The sequence below is a fragment of the Lepeophtheirus salmonis genome, chromosome 5, assembly GCF_016086655.4.
Source record: "Lepeophtheirus salmonis chromosome 5, UVic_Lsal_1.4, whole genome shotgun sequence".
Classification (NCBI taxonomy): domain Eukaryota; kingdom Metazoa; phylum Arthropoda; class Copepoda; order Siphonostomatoida; family Caligidae; genus Lepeophtheirus; species Lepeophtheirus salmonis.
In genome coordinates, this window is record NC_052135.2 from 17,645,883 (window position 1) to 17,672,363 (window position 26,481).

General features: G+C 30.3%; 1 long non-coding RNA gene across 1 annotated transcript; it reads left to right on the forward strand.

Annotated features, from left to right (window-relative positions):
• The first annotated feature begins 17,761 nt into the window (after positions 1-17,761).
• LOC139905552 (uncharacterized) lies at positions 17,762-19,374 on the forward strand. Its single transcript, XR_011780419.1, has 3 exons — positions 17,762-18,588; positions 18,642-18,781; positions 18,844-19,374. It is a non-coding gene; the product is annotated as an uncharacterized lncRNA (long non-coding RNA).
• The last annotated feature ends 7,107 nt before the right edge of the window (positions 19,375-26,481 follow it).

The window sequence follows — 26,481 nt, forward strand, 5'->3', positions numbered from 1 at the left end:
GAAATAATTGTAGACATTTTATGTATATATACATATATTTTTTGAAGAATATTAAAAAACTGGTTCTATTGGAAATCCATTCGATTTAAATTCTGTCTTATGACTTAATTATGGTATTTTACACATATTATGGTCGTGATTTTTATATATAAATATATACATATTTTTTTTTTTTCAAATTGAAACTAATGAATAAATTTTTACCCCAAAGTGACAAAAATCCCCTTTATTTGATTTAAACTAAAAAATAGTAAAACATAAGTCATTTTAAAGGTCATCAATATGAATATAACATTAGAGTAAAACTTTACCACGTAGCGTTTTATATTTAAAAAATCAAATTTTTAATTTGTTAGTTTAAAAAAATGAGTCTGGACAAATTTTTCGGAGGTACCCAAACCTTTTTAGGCCCTGGGTTACTCACATATGTAATGTAAATTTTTTATAGATATGTAATATTATAAAATAACTAAAGAGTGTGTTTGAGTTTTGTTTCTCAAATAGATGGGTCACATGAGTTGCTGTCCATAGTTTAAACTTTATGTTGAACTCCTTCTCATCATCATTATTCAGTTTTGTTTCTAAGAACTTTCGAAATACCATCGCCACCTGGACAATTTTGACATGAATGTATTATTCACTCAAGATAATTGCATTTCAATCAGGTAACCAAAAATCTCCTCTATCTTTGCAGCATTAACTAACAAAATCGTTTTGGGGTGGTACGTACACACAAACAACATTGTCCCAGTTTGCTGCTTCCCCTTATGACAATAAGGTAGGGATTGGTGTGCTTACCAATGAAGACGAGGAAAACAGAGACGTAAATATCAAGTTCCATATCATTAGTTTCTATCTATCTCTTATCATTGACGTCCTTTGAAGTGATGTTTGTTGAGCTCCAAATACCCAAGGCGAATATATATAATGTGAGTCGATAAGAGATGTCTTTTGTTTTGTTTAAAATTATACTAGATTTTTGATGACGTAACAGTGGAGCCAATTGAGGAGGAAATTCAAATTTATAAAACTAATTACATTTATACATCAGTTAATGCTACTTTATTTTCTTCCTGGACAGTTCTATTAGGTTAAATTTTTACCCTCGCCAACGATTACGCTACTAAAACTAAATAAAAAAAAATAGATTAAAAGTTGTGCTGATTAATAAAAAGGCGAATATTATATATAAGAGTTTAAAATAATCTTCAAATTGTATTTCAATCACAAAAGAGACTTAAAAGTAATAAATAAATCACAATTTAGGGATGAGGCTTCAAGTGTCTAAGTTATATAGTTATCCCTATAGACCATACATTTCTGCGTTATATGCATCAAGGACACTTATCAATGAAATAGTTTTCTTAGAATAGGAGACGAAGCAGAGTTGACTAAAGGAAAAAAAGGGCACAAGAACTTCAAATAAGGAACATTGGATAGACTATAACGACTCTCCTTGTTCCTCACTGGATCTTTCAGTCAATTATTTTGTCGTTTTATGGAACTCCATAGATCTTATATGTAGAAGTATACAATGATTTCGTAAAAAGTGTATTTTTGAGGATAGAGGCAATGATTCACGAGATCAGAAGTCACTATCATAGACCTCGGTGTGAAGTACATTTGCAAAATGCAGGATTCTTCCATCAAAGGAGATTATATCCCCCAAGTGAGGCACCAAGAGGCAAGATCCCTTTAACTTGAAGTTGGAGAGATGATCAAATGATGTATTGGATATCCAAATGGTAAAATATGAATTCTTAGGAAGGGAAAGGATGGCTTTGTACGAAAGATCAATCCCAATCACTATGAATTAAATATATTTGCCCGCAGTTCACAACTTTTTTATTCTCCTTCGGCTTCTAATATTTATGTATAATTAATACTTATCAGTAGTAAGTAACACTGAACTTGACTCCACAGTGACGCATCAAAAAAGTTATCAGCTATCGTCGACCAGACTGTGTTCCAAGTTTCTTATAGACACACCTTATATATAGTCACCTTGCCACTATTCATGTTGTATGTGTGATAACAGCACCAACAAAAGTGACAGGGCGATATTTCCAAGTCTCAAAAAAGAATGAACAAACTATTTTAAAATTATGTCCAGCTTTACAAACAATTATATGTGTACTATAAATTACTTATATTTTATGAAATTTGTCGACTACTAATCAATATTCTGAAATACTGTAGTTCAGTTTTCTTTTGTACGTTTATTTAAATCATAAATAGTTTAATATATAAACACGTACGTAAATAGACCATATTTCCAGAGAAAAGTCACCTAACTTTGAGATCCCAGCCTGAGAGCTGTGCTAAAAATCAGGTTGATACCCCTACATGTGTAAAAAAAATGTTGCCAAAGTTTCATTTTTATAAGTGTTGTGCAATTTTTTTTAAATTCTTAATCAAGTACTTGCTAGTGTATTTTCGAACTTTTTCATCCAAATTAAAGTGACATTTAAATAACATTTGATTTCATTTTTGGAATGATCACACTTCAAAATAGTAAACAAACCAAATTTCAAGGGCTAAGCACTTTTGGATCCGAAAACATACAAGAAACAGTAGCATTTGGTAATAAAACATTAAAGCGACACTGAAATTTTTGGTCTAAAAAAGGACCTGGACGAGTATCTATCTATATATCATGAGCGATAAAGAATTATGTACTGAAATTTAGTACAATTGATTTACTCATGAATTTGAGCTTGTGTCCCAAAAATCATGCAAATATGAGAGGGTCTGATAACATCTTTTTTTTTTTCTTTTTTTGATTTGTGATGGAATGACCCGGTCGCTTAAAATTTGTAAATATATTTCTTTTGAGTTTTGTAACGTTTTTAAGATTTTAATGTGCTATCAGTAGATCTAAAAGAATGCCCAAAAAGTATAAAATGCTTGAAAGTCCCCTGAAAAACGTAAAAATATCCAATAAATATTGCTCAAAGCAACCAATGCTCTGAATGTAGGGTTAAATTAATCAAGAACTACAAGGAAAAATGTCTGGAGACAGAACTGTTGACTGCAGTCCACAAATTCAATTCATTAATTATTTTTCCAGCATTGATATGTTTGTTGAAGTAAAAAGGACAACAGCTTACTCAATTATGTTTCTAGTCTCTCTCTCTCTCTAGTAGTCTTGGAATGAATACAAGATTGCTATAGATCCTGTGGAGAGAGAAAAAAAATTGCTAATCTCTAAGATTATTTCTAACCAATGACAGGATTACAACTAATTTTGTTATGTTTTTTTAAAAGGTCTAAGGATTTGGATTTTATTTTGTTTTGTATTATTCTTATGCTTGTATGGAAATAATTATGCATGGTTTCTTTTTTATATACAAAAATAAATTTGAAATCAAACAATGCGGGAAGTTTTTTACTCAAATTACTTTTAAAACTCAATTTTATTTAAAATGAACAGGTAAATAATTGAAAATAAAATCAGAAACGTGAAATTGTCAACAACAACAACAAAATGTAAAGCCGCCCCCCACCCCCGACTCCCAAAATTAAGGAGCTTTTTTCAAAAAATCTAATATTTGAAATTTTTTCAAATATATTAGTTTTACTTGAATGTCTGTGAATTTTTGAATTTAAGAAATAAAAATTTATGTATGAAATGTCCTTTTTGATCTTTTTTTTCCATCAAATTTAATTTTATGTAAACAAATTTTATAATTTTTATTGAAAAAAGTTTAATATTTTTGAATTTTTTTTTGAAAAATTACTATTTGAAATCTTTTTTCTAAAATTTTTATATGATATTTAATTTTTGTCAAATAATTTTAGAATTTAAAAAAAAAAAAATTAATTTTATGTGAGCAGCTGTTGATTTTTGATATTTATTTTCAAAAAAATATAATTTTTTTGAATAAATGATGACTTTTGATTTTTATTTCGACAAAATTTAGTTTATTTAAATAAATAAATAATTCTTTTTTTAAATTATTTTTTCAAAAAAAGTTAATGTTCCCAATTTTTTTTTTTTGAAAACAATTTAAAAAACCAAAGTAATTCAGTGGAAGCCCCTGATATTCCATTACTCATTGAGGGACATAATATTTACGAAAATACATGCAGCATTCGTTTTGCATCATGTAATAATTATTTGTCCTAATTGGTTCTCTTTGCGAATATCTTGTACTATTGAAGAAAGAAAAAATATGACTTGTGATGTGCAGACAAGGCTTTACACATAAGTTTTTTAACACAATTATGCCTATTTTGGGGAAAAAATATGTGTATATCTAAAGTGTTTGTAGAATTATTTGGTATCATCTGACCGAATAAGGCTATTATTATATAATTTTTTATATGCAAATGTAGAAATATTATAAACTGGTTAAATAATCCAAATTGTTGACAAATGTAAACCATATTTGGATACAAAACTGCATTTTTAGATATTGCATGGTTGTTATTATTACTTTTGCATAAATATTACAATCAGAAGTTCCCTTCTGATGCAAAACACTGAAAAGTAGGAATATATCGGTCCCAAAATTTGGACTTCCAGTCCTAAATTGTAAGGACGCATCCGAATCGGACGAAAAAACTTTTGAATAAAACAATCTTTTTTAATGAGGCTATCATTTAAAATCTACCAGTTTTGTGATCATCGTATACTCTATAATTTTAATAAGCCTTAATTACGAATAATGGCAAAATATTCACGTGTTTTACTAAACCAATTCTAATGATAACTTCATATTTGTAAAAATAATGTATTGTAGCGAGTGCTTTAAAATTTGAACGGTTAACAAGGATGAGATAGGACTAGAGAGGACGGGACGTGGGATAGGAACAATTTTAAGTCTCATATGAAGAACAGACTGAAAATGAGTTGGATAAAGTACTTGTCTTCTGCTGAAAAGATAAAAATAGTTAAGCTTCTACAGGGGTGTCTGCAGCATTGCTATTATTATTATTATTTTTTTTTTTTGGGCGGGGGATGGCTTGCTTTATTTCATTTTATTTTTGAGTAGGATTCAAAAATCTTATTCTCTACAAAATAAATTTTTTGTGAAAAAAAAATCAAAAATTCCTTAATTTATGTGGGCTACAGCCCCTCTAGCCCTCGCCCTGCGGACGTCCCTATTCGACTGAAAGAAAAATAGCTAAATATTTGCAAAAATAAAGGACACGTCGTTACCCTTAGTGTATCACGCAACCTTTCATCCTAGAAGAAAAAAGAATATAAGTCCCTAAATCAGTTGGTAGTTAGCCAATGTTTCCCAACTGGTATTTTTTTTCAATGTATGCAATTATTTAATTAATAATTGTTCACAAACGATTGTAATTCAATAAATAAACGATCAGAACACTGATTAGGGAAGAAGAAGTCGAAAAATTATCAGTTAAGAACAAAATAAATACGCTGTTTATTTTTTTCTGTAACTATAAGGGTTTGTAATCAATTCACAAAATGGTTTAACAAGAAAGAGTTTTTATATTAAATGATATAAGCTTATATTCAAAGATTTCAGCAGGAAGTCATGAGAAAGTTATGTGTTGTGTCGACCAAATCAATTACCAATTCGATTGACTTCAATCGACGATTTTTTGACTATACACAGAAGTCATAGCTCCAAGAAGGCTGTAAAGGGATGATAAAGACATATTGTGTCATCAAGAGTGAGGTAGTTAGTCCATTCAGAATACAACATAGTGTAAAACACTTCAGAAAGTTACTGTTGGCTCCTTGAAAATAATATGTGTAAACAGAGGTACGAAAGAAGAAGGATTTACATTTTTTTATTTTATTTGTGTGTTAACAATTCGAATTGTATAAAAAATGACCTTAACGCATGTGTGATTTTTTTAAAGTGGGCAATGGTTTTTATTTTTGAAAGCATTATAAATACATCTATACATAAAGTAACCAGTAGTGAATGTGTTCATGAAAGACGGATAACATTACTGAGGATTCTTAGAGGAGTTATAAGCGTAAATCCTTTCAGCTAGGCTGATCCCCTCCGAAACATTATATATATTGCCAGGGTTAGCATGTTGATTTTCGTGTTTTTTTTATTACATACCTTAAGTTTATATTTTATACAACTCTTTATACTCCTTTAAATGCCTCTCATTACACGACCCCAGTACAAAAAAGTATGAAAATCACTGTAATGATGAGTTTTATGTTATCTTATAAACTAACGATATATTTCATTTTACAAAATTTCACAGAATATAATTTATATATTATTAATTGCAGTGATTAGTTTTTTGCACTTAGGAATACCAGGCCGTGCAGAATTATTTACCGATTTTTGTTCAGAACATATCGGAGACAATAATGACATTTCAAATGACTTGAGAAACAATTTATTCATACATTTTTAGAATAATAAAATAGTTTGTGATCAAATTTAATCAATGTAGCCAGCATTTGACTCAATGACACTGGCCAGGCGACGTCTGAAGCTGCCACAGACTTGCTGGATGTAATCGGGGTCCATGGAGGTCCAGGCCTTGTTGACAGCAGCCTTTAAGGCATTTATGTTCTTGTGTCGTTTTTTGAAGGCCTTGGTCTCCACGTGCGCCTAGATAGAGAAGTCTAGTGGGTTCTGATCTGGGCTCTGAGGGGGCCAGTAGTCCTTGGGTCAAAAGTTCATGTTGTCCTTGAGCCACTCCTGAGATTTCTTGGAAGCGTGGGCTCCATCTTGTTGAAACCCCCAAGGAGAGTTGCCGACTATGGATTTGATCCACGGAAGGACCTTGGACGCCAGAATCTTCACATAATCCTCCGCTGTTAATCTGTAGCCAGTGGGGAACCATACCAGCTTCATGGCCTTCCTGTTGGAGGCCACGAGACCCGAACCGAACCTTCATCACTGAAGCAGGGTGCTTTGTTGTTGCCACATAGCGGTGCTTATCTTGCACATCTCTAAAGCTCACAACACGGTCATTTTGCCTGTTGAAAACAGGATGGACCGTAAAAGTATTCTCATCTGAAAAAATGATGATGCGTTCAGATGAGTTCTTGTAACAGCATTATCCATATTGACAAATCTTCTCTTCCTTTCAATTTAACAAAGGATCATAATCCTCATGAATTAGCTGAATGGGTAAAATTTTTAAGAGTTATTATTCTAAAAATTTGATTGATAAATTTCAACGGCACGTTCAACAAACTCGCTTCTACAAGAATATTGCTGCTTGTCTAAGAGTGAGAATAAATCCTAATATAGAAGGCGTTACTTCTATTTTTTGTTAGGTTGAAAATGGATGTGTGAAAACTTTAGAAGATAAATTTCTGCATTTGTACCCTCCATTCCAAAAATATCAGATTTTGCTCAATATTCCCGAGGATCTGGACAATCATGGGCTGATTTTGTTGAAAGCTTGGAACAAATAGGATCACAGGCTAATCTATCTGAGATTAGTGTTAACCTTGCTGGTTATTCTGCTTCTGGCGAAGGTGTAAAAACCAAATGAAGACAAGCCCGAGGCTATACGTAATTTTCCAATACCAAAAAATATATCAAGCTTACAATCTTTTATGGGGCTTCTCAATCAACTCGGTCACTTTGTACCGGATTTGGCCCACATGACTACTAATTTAAGATCATTACTGAAGAAAGATTGTAAATTGCTATGGGTAGAAGACCAAACAGAATCTTTTCAACAAGTAAAAAAAAACTTTGCTTAGTTCAAGTGTAATTGCCAGTTATTTTAATCCCGAGTTGTCTACTCAATTCTTAAAGGATGCTTCACGTTTGAACAGAATAGGATTTGCTTTAGTACAACGAGTAATGACAACTGCTTAACACTAACTCAATGTGGATCAAGAAGCTTAAATTTAACAGAATCCAGATATTCTTCAGTGGAACTTGAGTTGTAAGTATTACTTGTACGGCTCACCTAAATTTCTTATTCTTAATGATCATCGTCTACTTGTTGGTTTCTTCAAAAAAACCAAAATAAACGTCTACAATGTTTCAGTGAGAAATTAACTGATTGCAACTTCGAATCGGAATGGGTTCCAGGCAAATCCCATAAGATAGCGGAAGCTTTGTCCAGAGCTCCGGTATTTCACCTACCTGAAGAGTTGGAAGAACAGTTTGAGGATAATACAGTGTTATGTAACAAAATTTGTACTGATCCCAGTGTGTAACAATTGATCGACACAGTAGTAAACGACCGTGAACACCAATTGATGTTACAGGTATTAAGGTTGGAAGCAGAAATGAAAAAAATTCCAATCAACCACATAAAAAAAAAACCCTTGTCAATCTGGAATCAATTATCTCTATTTGATGAAGATGAATACACACTCCTCATTTATGACAATAATCATATTATTGTTCCTTCGGCGGAGCGAGAATTTTACAATTACTTTATATACATCATGTAGGCATTGTCAAAACAAGGATAGCTCTACTTTTGGCCAAATATCAACAATGACATTAAAAATATGATAGAAAAATATTATTCCAATCAGAAGTTTTTACCAAGTAAGTCAGATGAGCCAATCATTAATTCAGAGACAGTACATGCAATGTGAAATGTGGTTTCCGATCTCTTTGAGTATAGAGGTGTTCACTTTCTTGTAATGGTTGATAGATTCAGTGGTTTTCTTTTTATAATCAAATTAAATTCAATGTCTACAGATGTTGTTATAAAAGTTATATTGTCATATGATTGCATGACTTTGGATTCTCGAAATATATTCGTACTGATGGACCACAGTACAGAAGTGAATTTGATAAAGTATGTGAAAAATATACAACTATCCATGAAATAAGTTCACCAGATAACCCTCAAATAATGGTTTAGCAGAGAAAGCAGTCAAGTCTAACATCAAGAAAACGGATAAGAAAAATATAGAATCGGAATTATTTGCTTGGAGAAATATACCCAGAACAGATGGACTCAGTTCGGCACATATGTTGCTCATCAGAAGACAGCGCAGTTATTTGCCAACACTACATAATGCTCATGAAAAAGTATATTCAAAGAATGTGTATGAGCAACCAAATCTAATCAGTAATAATTCAAACGGAAATGTAACAGATTTCAATATTTGGGTACAAAATCCTATTTTCAAAACTTGAGAAACCAAAGACATGATCAAAGACATCAAAGATCATGAGAAATCATATATATTGATTAAGAACAATCGTAAATTGATTCAAAATAGGAAGTTCCTAAGGCTAAACAAATCTGGGATATTGTCTGAAAATCCTGAATCCAGAGAAAAAAACATAGAACATTGAAGACGAGTGACCGGAATATATTTTTATGTCTAAATTGTGTATATAGCTATATGTTTTTTTTAGAAAAAAGATTTAATGTCATTTAAAACCTTATGTATATTCTCTTAAAATCTTAGAGGACATTAGAAGTTGCGTGATTATTTATATATATTAAGTTACGATATATTTTATGCAAAGTCATTCATTTTTGTGAATATTAATTATATGTAGATAATATAATAAAGAAATAACAGAAGAGGTGAAGAATTATTCCTAAGTGCAAAAACCTAATCACTACAATTAATAACATATCAATGATATAAGGTTATTATAGTTACATTAAAAGGAAGTTAAATATATATTGATAGTATACATCACCTCTCTTCCTTTAAGCGTAAATAAATAAATAATTTATGTTAAAGTTATATTCTAAACTCTAAACGATACTTTTTTAATTGGATTAGCATCGAGATTAATTTTATTATCATATAATATCGGAGTCAGATCAGAAGAGTATCCACACTTACGTGGCATATTTCTTTATTCTAATAAACCATCTTAGTTTATTCCATTGAAAAATTTTAAATAGAGTTTTTTTAGACACCTACACACTCTTGCATAATGGCCTCTATTACCATATCTTATTCATTCAACGTTTTCCCATTCTTATGAGGAAATTGAAAACTACACAGTCGTATGAAATTATGAACGCAGCTAACCAATCTTCTGGCTTCATTTAGAAAATTTTCAAAACTTGCAAGGTTTTTTGTTGCCACACTGGTAAAACATGTGATCAAAAACTCCAAGATAATAAAATAAGGGCTTCTTCGCATAAATTTACAATATCAAACATAGAAAATCTTAATTATTGGAAATCAGTTTTACCAATTTACTGGATACCTGGTAAAAAATACTATACCTTTATTCTTGTAATATATGATGAGTGTTTATATACAATTAGTATTGTTTATATAGATGGTAAATTTAAAAACTAAAATATACTCATCTTGGCAATTGAATCAGAAACACTATTTTTAACAACTAATCAATTAGAAAAGGGAGATCAAATCAATTTTAAAAGAGGTGATACATAAATTACTTAATGTGAAACTATCTTTAGATGAAAACAAGTTCATCCAATACAATACAATACAAGAAAAATATGATGAACTGCAAAGAAACTGACAATCTCATCACTATGGTCCTGGATATTCTCTAAAAAAATACATTCCTTCGATGATGTTGAATAAGTGGTCCTTCCGCCATGCTCACTAATAAAGGGGATCCACGATTAGAAGTTAGATTTGAAAGGAATACAAGGAAATCCTGTATAAAAAATTATATTCTTCTTGAAAGAATTTAATCATACATGATAATTGATTTTGGAGCACTCGTTAAAGTTTCACCTCCGAAAGATGAAATTTTATGACAAAATCTTTCACCAGACGATCCACAAAATTCCGTAATTGGTTACTTTGATCACAAATGAGAGTTTTTAATGGACGATAAGATAAGTACTTGTCTCTGCGTTCATGATTGATCACTTTTTAATCAATATATTAATATTCTCTAAGATGCATCTACTTAGTAGTTAAGTCCGTTGATCAGAGGTGCAGATGTGATTTTTAATCTGAAAGTGCACCATTCTGAAAATATATATGTAGCTATATGATTTCTATTGTTGGATTCAAACTTGACAAAAAATCGACTGTACTAAAGTAGACAATGTTCCGAAAAGTATTCTGAAATAGTTTTAGGAACTTTACTTTTACTCGAATAATATTAAAAACTCGAAACATTCGAGTTATGATTAGTGAATTTCGATTATCCCTCAAAAAAATAGTAAAGGCTACTACAAACGCTTAAACGCTAAAAGATAACAGTATATTTGTATCACTACACGCTTAAAATGCGTGCATTTTCACGTATCTACACATTCTATATTATGAGGACATTTTCAGAAATTCAAATTTGACCGAATTGGTAACTTGTTCCAATATAAACGCAACTCGACGTAGAACTCGAAACTCGAATTTGAATGAACTCCAAATTTTTGACTCAAATTTAACACTAAACATTTCATAGCTGTATTAAATCTGGAGGGGTACGAATTAGGCTTGCATTAAATCTGGGAAGGCATGTAATCAACTGAACTATGTGGAAAATCCTCGGGAATCGAAAAAATTATCAGATTTAATATATTAATAAAAGGTCTATAAATTAATTAGGATAAAAACGAAAGAAGCATTTTTTTCAAATTAAAATCAATATAAGCATTTCTCAAACTTTTTTCAGTCAGGGTACCGTTCAAATGTACCTTAAATCTTTAGGCACCCCAGTGTAATATATCGTTAAACAAGACAATGAATAGCTTAAATGAAAATCCTCTTGGTATTTAACGGAACAATAGTGAACAGAAAAACTACGAACTGTACATAAATAATAATTACTTCGTCCTTTAAAAACGTAGGTTTATAAAGTTATTTAAAAAAACTTGCTTGACCGCTCAAGCGATACAGCCACATAAGAAACTAGAAAAAAGACCAGAATAACTCATATGAAATGCATGAAGCAGGCTGAGGCATCATTTAACAGTTAAACAGTTCTTGTGGGGCTTTATTTAATATAAAAAACAATCCATGATACAATTGCTTGTTCCTGCTCTTTTTAAAATCTTTGTATTTTCGTGGTTAAGTGATAAAAATAATATTATGCAGAATGAAGGCATGCTAACCCTGGTGAGCTATTGGCACGATAAGTTATTTACAATGGGTACTTGAGACATATTTTACGTTTAATTTTATATATTTACATACAAGGATGTACTCTTATTATATATTTTATTTCGAATCATTTTTTTAAAACATACCAAGACAAACTCGCTAATCCTCTTTCTAATTCCCTTTTTATATGTATTTAATAGGTACATTATGTACGTTCTCCGTTTTCGTTGTTAAGATTTTTAATTTTTTGTGTATTTTTGAATCTTCAACCCATGCCTTACAAAACTTTGAGATACGGGGATTCGATCTTGTTTTATGAAAAAAATCAACTTATTAGATAAATTACAAACTTGCTCTCAAGAGCCCAGGAATCTGTTATTATCAGAATTAAACACCATCTTAAGTACGTAATTCAGAATTCTCAACAACTTTTATTCATGTCTAAAGTCTGTATCTGTCTCCGTTTGTGAAATAAATATCCTGGTTATCGGTTTTTATTTGTGGACGGACAGATACGTAGTAATATATTATAATTTAAAGTAGATTTATCTCAAATTATTAAGACTTTTATCCTTTCATAATATGTAAAATGAATGTATTTATTTATTCAACCATATTTAGGTATATGAAATATCTTTTTTTTTAATTGATTCTTTTAAAATAAGATGTCAAAGTACTTTTTTTTTTTTTTTTTTTGCCTCACCCATCACTTGATCAGGGGGCATCCCAGTGTACTGCAGCACCCACTTTGAGAAACGGTGATATATATTAATAAAGCAAAGCTTGACTATCTGTCTGTGGATGACTCATTTCTGAACGTGAGCTTAATATCGTGGAACTGCAAGACTAATTGATCCAAAATTTTAAAAAATACTGTTTAAAAAAAGTATTTATGTATGCAATTTGTAATAATTTTTTAGAATCTGACATTAAATTTCTTTTAAATAATTTTAACTGTTATACACATGTTTTAATTTAAATATGGGCCTAATTATTCATAGATATAAAAAAAAGTAAATAAAAATTCAAGTTGACTATACCAGGGATTCCAAAAGTGGTGGTTGCGGCGCTCAACCCCCCGAAGGGTTGCGAGACACAGATGCAGGGTAGTGAAATACATTACAAAAGACCAATACAATTATTTATTTATTTTATACAAAAAAAAATTATGTTTCATATATACACATGAGTTGATATTAGAATAAACCATGCAATTGTAGCCGATCATTTAGTTATTGTATTGAATAAGGTCTCAGCCTAAAGAAGACAAAAGAGACATAACAGCAGTTTAGGACAGCACATCTTTCCGGTAAAACCCCTCTTCAAAATAAGAGTCACTAAATCTTATAGCTTACACATTTCTCATAAGTTTTTTTCTTTTTTTCCTCCACAAAAAAAATCATTTTTTTATCTTACGAGTTACGACACAAGTTAGTGACAGTTGAATTTACAGCAGCAACATTCACGCGGTAACTGGCCAAAACTCTTTTGGGAACAGCTGAAAATTATTTAGTCTCAATGAAACGTTGGATTAGCTACTTCACGTGAACGAGCAATGATCTCACACTGTGCGTCGGTCGAGTGAGCGGGCCTCTTGGCCTGGGTGTGTGCACGCTATCAGGGAGAACAGAAACGCACGCATTTTGCATTTGCCACCATTACAAACTCCCTCCAGTGTCGTTGGGGATCGTCAGTCTCTGGCACCGTTATTTTGGGGGTTGCACCCTAAAAAGTTTGGGAACGCCTGGACTATACAATGATATAGGTAACAAACATAAAGTTATATAGAGCTGGGGCTTGTGTAAGAGCGTGAGGAAAAGGCAGTAGCGAGACATACGGTACACTTTAATTAAGGCCCTTATTAATAGCAGTTGCTTGTAATATTATTTTTGGGAGAGAGATTGAATTGCGGCAATAAAGAAGATAGCATTCTATATTTCAATTAACATTAGTGCAGGGAAAATAATGTAATTATATTTAAATTCAGATATATTTATTTTATTTTACATTTTAAATCAATTCACACTAAAGATATGCAAGAATTCTTCTTTTCCTTAGTTATAGCTTAACAAAATGTCATCAATCAATGCCGGGTACACCCAATTTTTAAATATTTTCTTCCTTTTATTTTTGATAAATACTGACCTTTAATTAATTCTGTTAGAACTTATATTTCAATAAAATACAATGCTAACAATCCTGTTTTAACTTTGATACTTGATATTTTTTCACAAACAAAAGAAACAACTTTATATTTACAATACCTATTACCTATATAACAATAAAAGTAGTTGTTGCAATATTTTACTTCTTATAAAAATTAAAATGCTGATTTGATGTCCAAATATGGATAATTCTATCTTTACACTATTTTAAACTTTTTGACCAGTTTATACTCATAACTAATCGACATTAATTGTGTAGGAACAGTTGTAGTATTGGTTTTATTAGGAGAATACCTAATAAATAACAATAATTTTGCACATAAAATAAACAGTCATTTTGTACAAATGAATTCAAGCCAAAAAAAATAATTTATCTCTGAGCGCAGAATCCAACACTGATCTCAGTTTTTCTTTAGTCATTTGAATTCTGAAATATCTGGCATTATAGTAATTCGGGATAATAATCGTTCAGAGTAATTTTTTACCCTTAAAACAGTCCCCAAATTAAAAGCTGGATTAATAAAACTTATGCAAATGTGTTTTTATGGTTAAAAAGTGTTTTTATTGATTCTGTATCTTGTTCTGAACTGAACATATTCACATTTTTAGACGAGACTTTTTTTTAGACCCTTATAACTTATTTATAATAAATAGTAATGATGAGTATCATTCATAACTTATATTATAGAATAATATTCAAAGGATAATTTAAAAAAATATGTATCACAAGGATTTTTGTTCAATTGTTTATCGGCTCAGGCTTTCAAAAATGAACAGAAAACATGAATGAGACTCATTTTCCACTCAATATCCAAGTCTGAACATATTGAATTTTATATTCACACTCTATATGTTTTAGCCTAGCTAAAGTATTAGCAATCTATTTGAACTTCCTGCGCTTTCCTTCTGCTTTTACATGATTGATGCATCAATTTTGATTTTCACTTATTTTTAAAATAATGTAAGTATAATGAGTTGGAAATTATCGAAATGGAAAAGTGACAACCCATTATCAAGTATCATTGTCAAAAAATTAAATATGTCTTTAAGGTAGACAAGTGAATAAAAGCTCCGTCAACTATGCACACCATCCACAGGTTCATAAAATCAACAAAATAGACGACAAGACAAAATTTGTGTGGAATACGTCAACGAGGAAACAATTCATAAATCGTGCTAAGGACTGAGGTAGAGGTTTTCAGGTTCTCAAGGCTGATTAATATGGGTCATTGTGAGTCAAGATCCAAAACAAAAACAAAATATATGCTGTTCTTTCATTTGTCAGTTAATAAAATGTTCGTTGCGTTGCCTTATAGAGAATTATTCGTAATCGAAAGTTATTTAAAAAGTATGCCCGACGATTTATACAATAAAAAAATGAGAATATAAATATAAATTTTTACTAAGACATAACACACTTTGGAGGATTCACTCGAGATTAATATTAAATTGATTTATGCTCATTTTTAAATCACCTCCACCCATCACTCATTCATACTTTGCTACTAAACTATAAAAAATGAAAGTTATACATTGATTCGTAATTAACGCTACAAGTACTACTGGTATCAGATATCGAACCTTTTTAATCATTGGAAAGTAAAAAGTTGTTAACTTGTGTGTATATTTCTATTGAGAATCTTAGGGTTGTATCTGTCCTTCATATTGGACTTCAAATCGGCCCTGTCCCAAAACCTGTCTCGTCCTATTATTAGCCTTACAAAAGTCCCATATTTTTCAGCGCTCTCTACAAGACATCACATTCACTGATATTTTAGTAAAGTATCTCAGTTTAGCACGTCGTTACTTTTATTATATCACACAACCTTCCCTCCGAAAAGAAGCAAACAAAGGCCCAGAAGGATCCGGTAGTTAGCCAAATAAGTTAATCATACCAACTCATATTTATCTCTTATATACTCCCAGACTAAAACCGTCATAAATTATTTTTTCACCATTTTTAAAATATATTTTGTAATATTTAAATCTACATTGTATTTTATTCGTTAGATTATTATAGTATTGCTTATTAATATTCTATCAAAAGCGTGGCTATTAATAGAATAATACTATACGATCATACATAATTTTTAATATATGTGTTTCAACATTACAAAAGTCAAATAGAATCATCCCAAATCTTCTCAAGTAATATCAACGACATATTTGTAATGGAAAGTTTCGAAAAACTCTCTTAGATGGGTATCATTTTTGATGATAAATTCTACTTGATAACTCTTATAAATTTTGTAGTAGAAAATATAATTTATCATCAAAAATGATATGCATCTAAGACAGTTTTTTGAAACTTTTCATGTAGTTATAATTTTTTTCTCAACATCAAGTGGTATTTTAAGCAACCATTCCATAAATAATAATATTAGAAATACTAAAAAATTCTTTTGAGCAAAAAAAATGGATTGGCGTAATTTATACAACTCAAAAATCTATGTATATTTATATATCTTAAAGAGTTTTCGCAAGTAAAATTAAAATAAAAACAACTATTAAAATAATAATTGAAACTGATGAATTTATCCTTCAAAATTAATTTCATCTTCAAATTGTGTTTTGTAGAAGATTATGTAGTCATTTTCATTGAAATAATTAGAAACATTATTTCCTTCATTGATCTTTCAAAAATAATAATGTAATTAATTCATAACGATGATTATGTATTTATATGTTAGTTGCCGAATAGAAAGGTATACAACACTTCTAACAGACTGTATCGATTGCTCATATCCCTAATTCTTGAGTTTACAAGGATCAAAATAATGCAATTTTATGTAATTAAATTTCATTGAGCCCGGAGTTAGTAATATATTTACGCACGGAGTTGAATGGATTTGGAATTATAATAAGATTTATTCAAATAATACGATATTCCCCATTAATGTTGCATTATTAATGTAATTAATTAATTCTGATGAATAAGATTCTTATATATGGGGCCAAAATGGAACAAATTGGACACATCAGTCAGACTATATCGATTTCCTATATCCCCATTTATGAGCTTAAAAGGATCAAAATGATATACTTTTTAATAACTAGGTACATCTAATTCCTATGAAGTAATAATTTGAAATAATGAGTTATGAACTCACGGAGTCGTTTTGGAATACAGAGAATATGTATATTTATCTATTTATTAGAAGTTACAAATTTTCAAATACTTTCAGATTTGGGGCCGGAATCTCTCAATATTATAAATTCAACCTCAAGAAATTATTAGAATCATACTTAAGAAATTAAATTTTCAGTCCCTAAAAGAATAAATCAACGTAAACAATTTGATTAAAAATACAAACATCTAAGAATCTATTATTCTTAATTTATAGTTTGGAATAATATTTTGTGATCTCTGCTCTGTATCCAAACATTTGAGTTGTACGCCTCCAAATCCATTTTTAATTGTGCAATTAATTAATCATATTAGTATTGAATGATCAATCGAACATTGATATTTCATATTAATTAGTTATTTGAATGAAACTTACAAAATAATGATCTTGTATTTGTAATTTTTGAAGGACAAATCCATCAGTTTAAATAATTTATTGAATAATTTAGTACAGTAAAATAATATACAAGTTTACTTGCTCCAAAATACAGATACAATTATATTATTAAATAAAATAATTTTTGAATTTAGACACATACTCATAATTCAAGATAAATTTGCCAGCTAATTCGCTTTTCTATTTACTGCAGGATCACTATGTCTTTAGTGTTTTTATTGCACATTAACAAAGGGACTTTTAACTATGAAATTAGACGCTTTCTAAGCTATTACTGTAAGGGTGATAATTTTGGTAAGAATAGAAAAGCGTGCGAGGAGAAGGGAAGAAATACTTATGGCATCATTGATTAAATAATATGCATCTTCTTCTATCAATCATGAACGTTATCATTCCCGCCTTTATTATTCAATATTAATATAATAATATTAGATGGAGATAGTCGATAGAGAACTGAATAAAATGCAAAAAATAACGTCGCCTTCTGTCTGGATTTCTGAAAATGGAGGCCTAGGAATTTGGAAAATACTTACCGGATGAGAAACAGATGGTTTGTCGGATTTTTCGATATAAATGTGCCTTTAGTCCCCTGTCTAGAATTACACGCCACTCATTATCCTCATCTCATAATAAGAGTATCGATATTCATCTATAAAATCAATTTGACGATGAATACATCAAGTCGGACTTTAACTCTGATCTCACAACGATGCTTATTGCATGTAATATAACTTTATCCATTGCTAATCATCTACGTTCAAAAAATTTATGGAGAAATACAAGGGTAAACATATCCCTTCCCGAGGAACCATCATTAAATTAATGGAGGATGTTGTTACTGATGTCATTTATAGAAATACATATAAAAATGTTTTGAGTCATCCACACCAAATGACGATCAAGTTATCAGTAAAAAGTATTTACGAATATCGAAATGGAACTCTGAATTTTGTACTATCTCACAGTAAGTATTCAATTTTTTTTTTAATCTAACCATAAAATATGATTCTATTTTAGCTAAACATATCAAGAATTATGATGCACAACTCAGTAAAGGGCAAAAACAACTGCTTAAATGGTCACAACAACGGGGGTAGTAGCTTTGGATAGGTTGCAACTAGTTTGTCTGAGACTACTTACTTCGCTTTAAGACTTGGGTATGATAATAAGGTTTTCCAATATTACATAGTCAATAAATATTACTTTTTTATCACTTAAGGCTTAGCTATGGTTGATGGGCTCCAAGAAGTGGTGTTCAGAAAACTCATAAAAGGCAAAACAACTGTTTAAATGGTCACAACAACGAGGGTAGTTACATTGGGTGATGCATTATAATTAACAATTGTGTATATCCTTCATGATAATAATAGTATGTTGTTATATAAGCATACCTAAATAACGGGGGAAATCTTTTTTGATGCTCTTAATAGGGAGTAATATCGCCGGACATTACTACATAATTAGCTTTTGCTCTAAATCTTTACGATTAATTTATTTCTAACATTTTTTTATTAATATATTTATTGTCTAATTTTATGATTTTGACATTTACTTTATTAATAATAATTAGTTAAATCTCATCGGTAGAGATATATCTATCCTGTGCACAATTGTATATAGCAACTTCCACATGAAGAAGAGGGGTGATTATCTTTTTGATTAAACTCCACGTCTCGCTTGTGTATTGCAACCTAAAGTTATGACATATTTAACTGAATTCCGATGTTAGAACAAGAAAAAATTATCTGGATCAATCTATTATTTCAATATTCTGTATTTATAATTTATTATTATTAATAGTTATAATGATTTTAATTGTTTAATTTTGTATATTTAACTTAAATGTTTAATGGTTTATTTTTTAGTATGTAGATTATATTTAATTAAAGCCTTCTTTTTTAAACTTTGAGCTTCAAATATATTTCAAATACTATACTTTGTCGTTTCATTAGCTATTATTCTGAGAATAAAGTTCATAATGAATTACAATTTCATGGAGTGTGACGTTTTCAAATCTACTGTAACGAATAAAAAACATCGAAGTCAATTATACGTAGTATATCTTCATTAAACATTTTGCTAATAAATACATTCGTTATACCCTCAAAAATCATAATAAAGCAGGCAGATGATAATTACATCAGTATTTTAAACAATGATACCATATTTCTTTTTTCCCCCTTCCTCCTTGCACACGTTTTTCTCAACAATATTATCAACTATAGCCTATTAGTTCAATTAAAAATCATTGTTCAATCAATTTTAAAATCATTGTATAATTTTACTACGCACATAGCACTAAAAAATAAGAACCATCGTATATCCTCTACCCTTATTGATGGTGAAGAGCAAAATTAGCAAATTTTAACTTATTGATGTACGAGACATTAGAAGAAATCAATTCCTCAATTTTCGTTATCATTTTTTTTTGTTTCCACATTCTATAGGGTGTAGAAAAAGTACTGAGAACTGCCTCAATGTAGTCATTAAAATACTCGTAATTGATCAGGATGATGTTGTAGATTGAAAGTTTTACTTTATAATATTTTTTAATATAACAATACACATTCATTATGAATTTGGCAACCATCTGCCTCAATTACAGCCTCCAACCGTCTCCGGAACCCCTTGAACACTTTGGCAACGGTGTCATTTTTCATGATCTTCCACTGCTGGTTAACAGAGGTCTTCAGGTAATAAATATTCGGGTGGTAGTCTTTGTAGGCCTTCTTCTCAATTTTCTAGCAAATGAAGTAATCCAGTGGATTCATATCTTGGCCACTGCTGGCCAAAGGTTCTTTTACCAGAAGTTCATGTTGCTACCCATCTATTTTTGTATTCGACTTACTTCTCTACGCTCTAAATCTATAGAACCTTCATTTTTTACACATTAAGGAATTCTTTTAATTTCACAAGTCAATTAAGTTTTAAATATATTCAAAAATATTTAAGTTTTCGTTATCAATTTATATTGACGCGCTGAGTACAAATCTATAATAATTATTATCGAATCCAATCTGCTTTTTATAATTTTCAGAATTAAATTGCATACTCCTAATCTGCGCCTAAAGTATTTATATAACGAACAGAAACCGTCTAAAATCTATTAAATAATATATTTATCAAATAACTCTTTAACCGTAATATGACCTTTGGAACCTATTTTGAGTCACAACATGCTCGAATTAAAACTAATTGCAGAATAATGGATCTATTCTAAGTCATGTTGTGCGGATTCTATGTACATAATATTATGTATGTACAGTTATTCAAAACACATTTGGTTGGTAGGACTTTTCACATTATATGATTTGAAACATTATGAAAACTTAAAAAGTGTGAGGTAACACTTAGCAACCATGGTAAAGTGATTGACATGGAAACCCCACAACACATAGTTGTATCATTTGACTCAACATGACAATGAAAATAGTTATCCTATCAATTCTAAGTCTTTTAGCTGGAGTCCTGTCGAGGCCTGAGTCATGGATTCCATCATCTTGTACCAATATATCGCAGGTAGATAAAGGAGTTATAAATATATTAATTTACTATCATCAAACATTTCTATTTCCAGTACCCAACAGATACTTGCCATTGCGACATCAAGGATGAGTGTTTGGATGATATATTTATAGAATTGAGGGGTAAGCAAAAGCAATGTCCGGAATGTGCATTGGTCACTGAGGAAACTACAAAGAAGCCTTATGAATGGGGAAAGCTTTTTACAGGTATTGAAACATATTTTTAACTTAAGCATTTATCGTATCCGTGATTTGAAAACATATTATCTTCAGATGGCGCAAGCCAAGAAAGTAAAGCTTCTCCTCTTTCCTCGACGACATTCCCCCCAAATAAGTCCCTAGACACACAAAAAACAACGTGTTCATCAACTGTAGGGTTTGGAGTAATCATTGGCTCTTCAATACATCTTTGTTGTTGTGAGGGCAAAGGAGTAAATATCAGTTTCAGTGTCGCAAATAGTGGTGCTCCAAAATGGAGATCCTCATATGGAGACTCACGTAGCCTGCAGCACAAAAACATGAAACAATCATTCAAGCAGGAACTTCAATACCTCTTCGAGAGTGGATTAGGCCAGGATTTCATTAGTTTTCAGTAACTTTTAAATTCATTAGCTATAATTATTTTTTTAGCGATAAAGTATATTCACAGATTGGATGAAATGTCTATCTCCAAGTCTAGCACTATTCTTTTGAAGGGTAACGTCTTAATTAGACAATCCAGATTTCAATCTCATCATAATGTCAAAGATAAAATGAAACTAACTCTTAAAAAATATGCAAACAGCACGGAGAATGGAGTTTTTGGACGTCCAATTCAAGGAGATAAAATAACGTAAGACATATTTCAAAAGGAAATATGCGATTCCAGCCTTAATTTTTTTGACACCAGTATATATTCGTTAAAAAATAATTTTTTGTTCTTGTTGACGAATATATATATACGAGACAAATCTAAATTTTGACCCATTTGATGATTAGGTATGATGAAAATGGTTTGGAGATGAAAGTTGTAGGACCCATGGATCAAGAGGGACTTGAACATGATAAATATTCCCTAAAGAATACAACTTATATCAAAGAGAAAGTGAACCCCATCAATAAAACCCTCATATTGACCATTTTGCTACCCCTTGGCGGTGTAGTTATTCTCTCAATTCTATTTTACATTTGCCTTGGAGGCAACGTTTGCTACTTGACATCATGTGTCAATTAAATAAATAAATAAAAAAGTATTGACTTGTCTTTTATGGCTTTTATGGCCAAATTTCAAATATTATACATGTAATTAATATATATTTTTTTGAAAGTAACATTACGGATAAAATATAATTTGGGAGATTATACTGACTATAATTCAATTCAAGAATCAATCATTGTTAGAAATAAAATGGGTCTCAAGTCAGTGTATTTTCATGTTTTTTAAATACATATAGATTTGATGCATTCAACTTGCCAATTAAATTTTAAAACGCCAATCAAGAATAAAATATATTGTACAAACTCACTCTCATACTAGTGTGGTAGAGGCCATGGATCGATTTCGATTACTCGTAATAAGTGGCTTAGAAAAAAATGGATGTTGAGAATGCTCCTGTCAGATCTGAAGAAGTTTCTATGTTTCAACAAATTACCCGTTGTAGTATCACCAATGCACTAATATATATATACTAATCCTGCATCTCCTTTTAGGTTCTATTTTGAAAGAAGTAGATTAAGAAGATAACGTAGAATTTTATCAAGACTTTGATGATATAATTTATCCTGTAATTATTAAAGGTGAGATTGAGGAAGATATAAATAATGATGAAAATACAATAGAACAACCATCTAATGATTTACATCTTCCTAAAATCTGTGAAGATGAAGGATTTATTTATGTTGCTGGATATGTGGCCAAACCGTTACATCAAAATTTTCCCACTTTGAGGTGTAATACTTCCAGCATCCAAGTTCATCCAAGTCCATTGCTTAAAAGATTGTCAAGAAATGTTGGAATATTTTTGGAATTTTGCAAAAAAATAGATAAGCATTTCATTAAGTTTCATGGGAATTTATTTGATACCAACACATATGTGATGGATCGAATCATTAGCATAATTGTAAAAAAGTATTCTAACGAAGAATATGAAGTTATAAAAAGTTTATTCGCACTCGTACATTCATTAGTATATTAATATTGTAACAAAATTAGCATAAAAAGAAAAATAGCAAGTAACGTGTGAAAAACTGCTCATTTCATTAGTTAAAAGATAGAAACCGAAATTATATATTTATATTTTTTAGGCTCATTAATTTTAAACAATATACTTTCGGAATGTGAGTGTCTTTGTTCTAGCTAAGTCTAAAAACCTTGTCAAGCAATTTCTCGGAAATTGTATGCTCAACATTTTTTTCAAACACAACTGTAATGCTATTGGGAGCGAAATTATCTCCTTGTGGCAAGTCCACAAAGAGTCAATATGTTAACTGTGTATTAATCAGTTCTATTTCAATAAAGTTTTCATTTTAAGATACTTAAGTTTAATAAAATTATTACATTACAATGCACATTATAATTTATTTTTTTCATGATCTCTACTATATGTAATTATGTTGCACTTTATCACAATGACCGGGATTTAATGCTGGGAGTGACGAAGTAACACGATTTTTTCTTAGATTGAACTCCACATATTCTCCAATGAGTCTTCATCAAGTATCTTCTATTCGATGAAGAATGCTTATGATAATTTATACCCATCCTAACAAACGACAGTCAATACAAATAAGTTATAAGTAATTACAATATATATAGATTGAATATATTGTTCTTGGATTGAATGATAGAATTGAGGATGACAAGACTGAAGATTTAACACAGAATAGCTAATAAGTAATGACTAATAAGCCTCCAATTTAATTTTCCTATTGGATTTGAGTGAAATCTGACAATTTTCTTCGTTCCTCGCTGTAGTCTACTATGGCAAAGTGATCCTCTGTAGAAATTGAGACTTAAGTTAATATGCTTCACTACGACGTGGAAGATCCTCAATGGGTTTGAATGTATTTTAATAAAATGAAGACCTTGTCAAATTGTTGAATCAAGAATGTAGATTGTTTCTTTTTTAATACGATGGAAAATTTAAACAAAACACACAACTATTTATACACTATGACGTCACTATTAAAAGCGTGGTGGAAGTCAAACATCAGTCGTAAACACGTTATGAGTGACTAAAGGTGATAATTTTGGTAAGAATAGAAAAGCGTGCGAGGAGGAAGGAATAAATACGCATGGCATCATTGTTTAAATAGTATACATCTTGTTCTATCAAGAACGTTATCATTCCCGCCTTTATTATTCAATATTAATATAATATTATATACTGATAGTCGATAAAGAACTGAATAAAATGCCTAAAATAACGTTTTCTGTCTTGATTTCCGGAAATGGAGTCCATGAATTTTGAAATACCTACCGGACGAGTAACAGATAGCTTGTCAGATTTGTTGATATAAATGTGCCTTTAGTCCACCCCCCCCTCTAGAATTAAACACCACTCATTATCCTCATCTCATATCAAGAGCATGGATATTCATCTAAAAAATCAAGTTAATGATGAATACGTCAAGTTAGACTTTAACTTTAATCTCACAAAGATGTTTATTGCATTTATATACTCTTATCCATTGATAATCATCTACGTTCAAAAAATTTATGGAGAAGTACACAGGTAAACCTATCCCTTCCCGAGGAACCATCATTAAATTAATAGATGATGTTGGTAATCATGTCATTAATAGAAACACCCTCATTGTAAATTGTGAAGTTGATATAATTTTCAGCATGTCTTGAGTCATCCACACCAACTTACGATCAAAGTTATCAGTAAACAGTACAAAATATTCACTAATTTCGAAATTAAACTCTGAATTTTGTACCATCTAACAGTAAGTATTATTTTTTTTAAATCTAACCATAAAATATTATTCTATTTTAGCTAAAAATATCAAGAATTGTAATACACAACTCATGCCAAAAACAACTGCTTAGATGGTCACAATAACGGGGTTAGCAGCTTCGGATGGTTCGCAACTAGTTTTTCTGACACTAGTTTCTTCATTGAAAGACTTGGGTATGATTATTAGGTTTTCCAATATTACATATTGAATAAATATTACTTTTTTATCACTTAAGGATTAGCTATGGCTGATAAGCTTCAACAAATGGTATTCAGAAAACTCATAAAAGGCAAAAATAACTGCTTAAATGCTCACAATAACGGGGGTAGTTGCATTGGGTGTAGCATTATAATTAGTAATTGTGGGTATCCTTCATGATAATAATATGTTGTTATATAAGCATAAATAACGGGGGAAAATCTTTTTTGATGCTCTTAATATGGAGTAATATCGCCGGACATTACAACATAATTAGGTTTTGCTCTAAATCTTTACAATGTATTTAATTCTAAAAATTTTGTATTAATATATCTATTGTCTATTTTTATAATTTTAACAATTACTTTATTATTAATAATTATTTAGATCTCATTGGTATAGATATATCTATCCTGTGCACAATTTTATATAGCAACTTCCACATGAAGAAAAAGGGGTGATGATCTTTTTGATTAAACTCCAAGTCTGGCATGCGTATTGTAACTGAATTCCGATGTCAGAGCAAGAAAATTGTATTTGGATCAATCTATTATTTCAATATTCTGTATATATAATTTATTGTTATTATTAGTTATATGATTCTAATTGTTTAATTTTGTATATTTAAGTTAAATGTATGATGGTTTATTTTTTAGTATTTAGATTATATTTAATTTAAGCCTTCTATTTTAAACTTGGAACTTCAAACATATTTCGAAATACTCCTACTTTGTCGTTTTATTAGTTATTATTCTGAGAATATGGTTAATAATGAATTACAATTTCATGGAGGGTGACATTTTCAAATCTACTGTAACGGATAAACACCGTCTAAGTCAATTATACGTAGTATATCTTTATTAAACATTTTGCTAATAAATACTTTCGTTATACCCTCAAAAATCATAATAAAGCAAGTAACTGATAATCACATCAGTATTTTCAACAATGCTACCATATGTCTTTCTCCCCCCCCCCCTTCTCCTCGGACGCGTTTTTCTCAACAATATTATCAACTATAGTTATGACTTATGGACTATGGTATAACCTTGTATTTCTATTAACCTTGACGAATATGTTATTTTTATAATAAATATATATATTAATACGGCTTTTCAATACAGATTGTATGAGTTAAAATCTATAGATATTTAGTCATAATACGACAATTAATAAGACTAAATAAGCTGCAA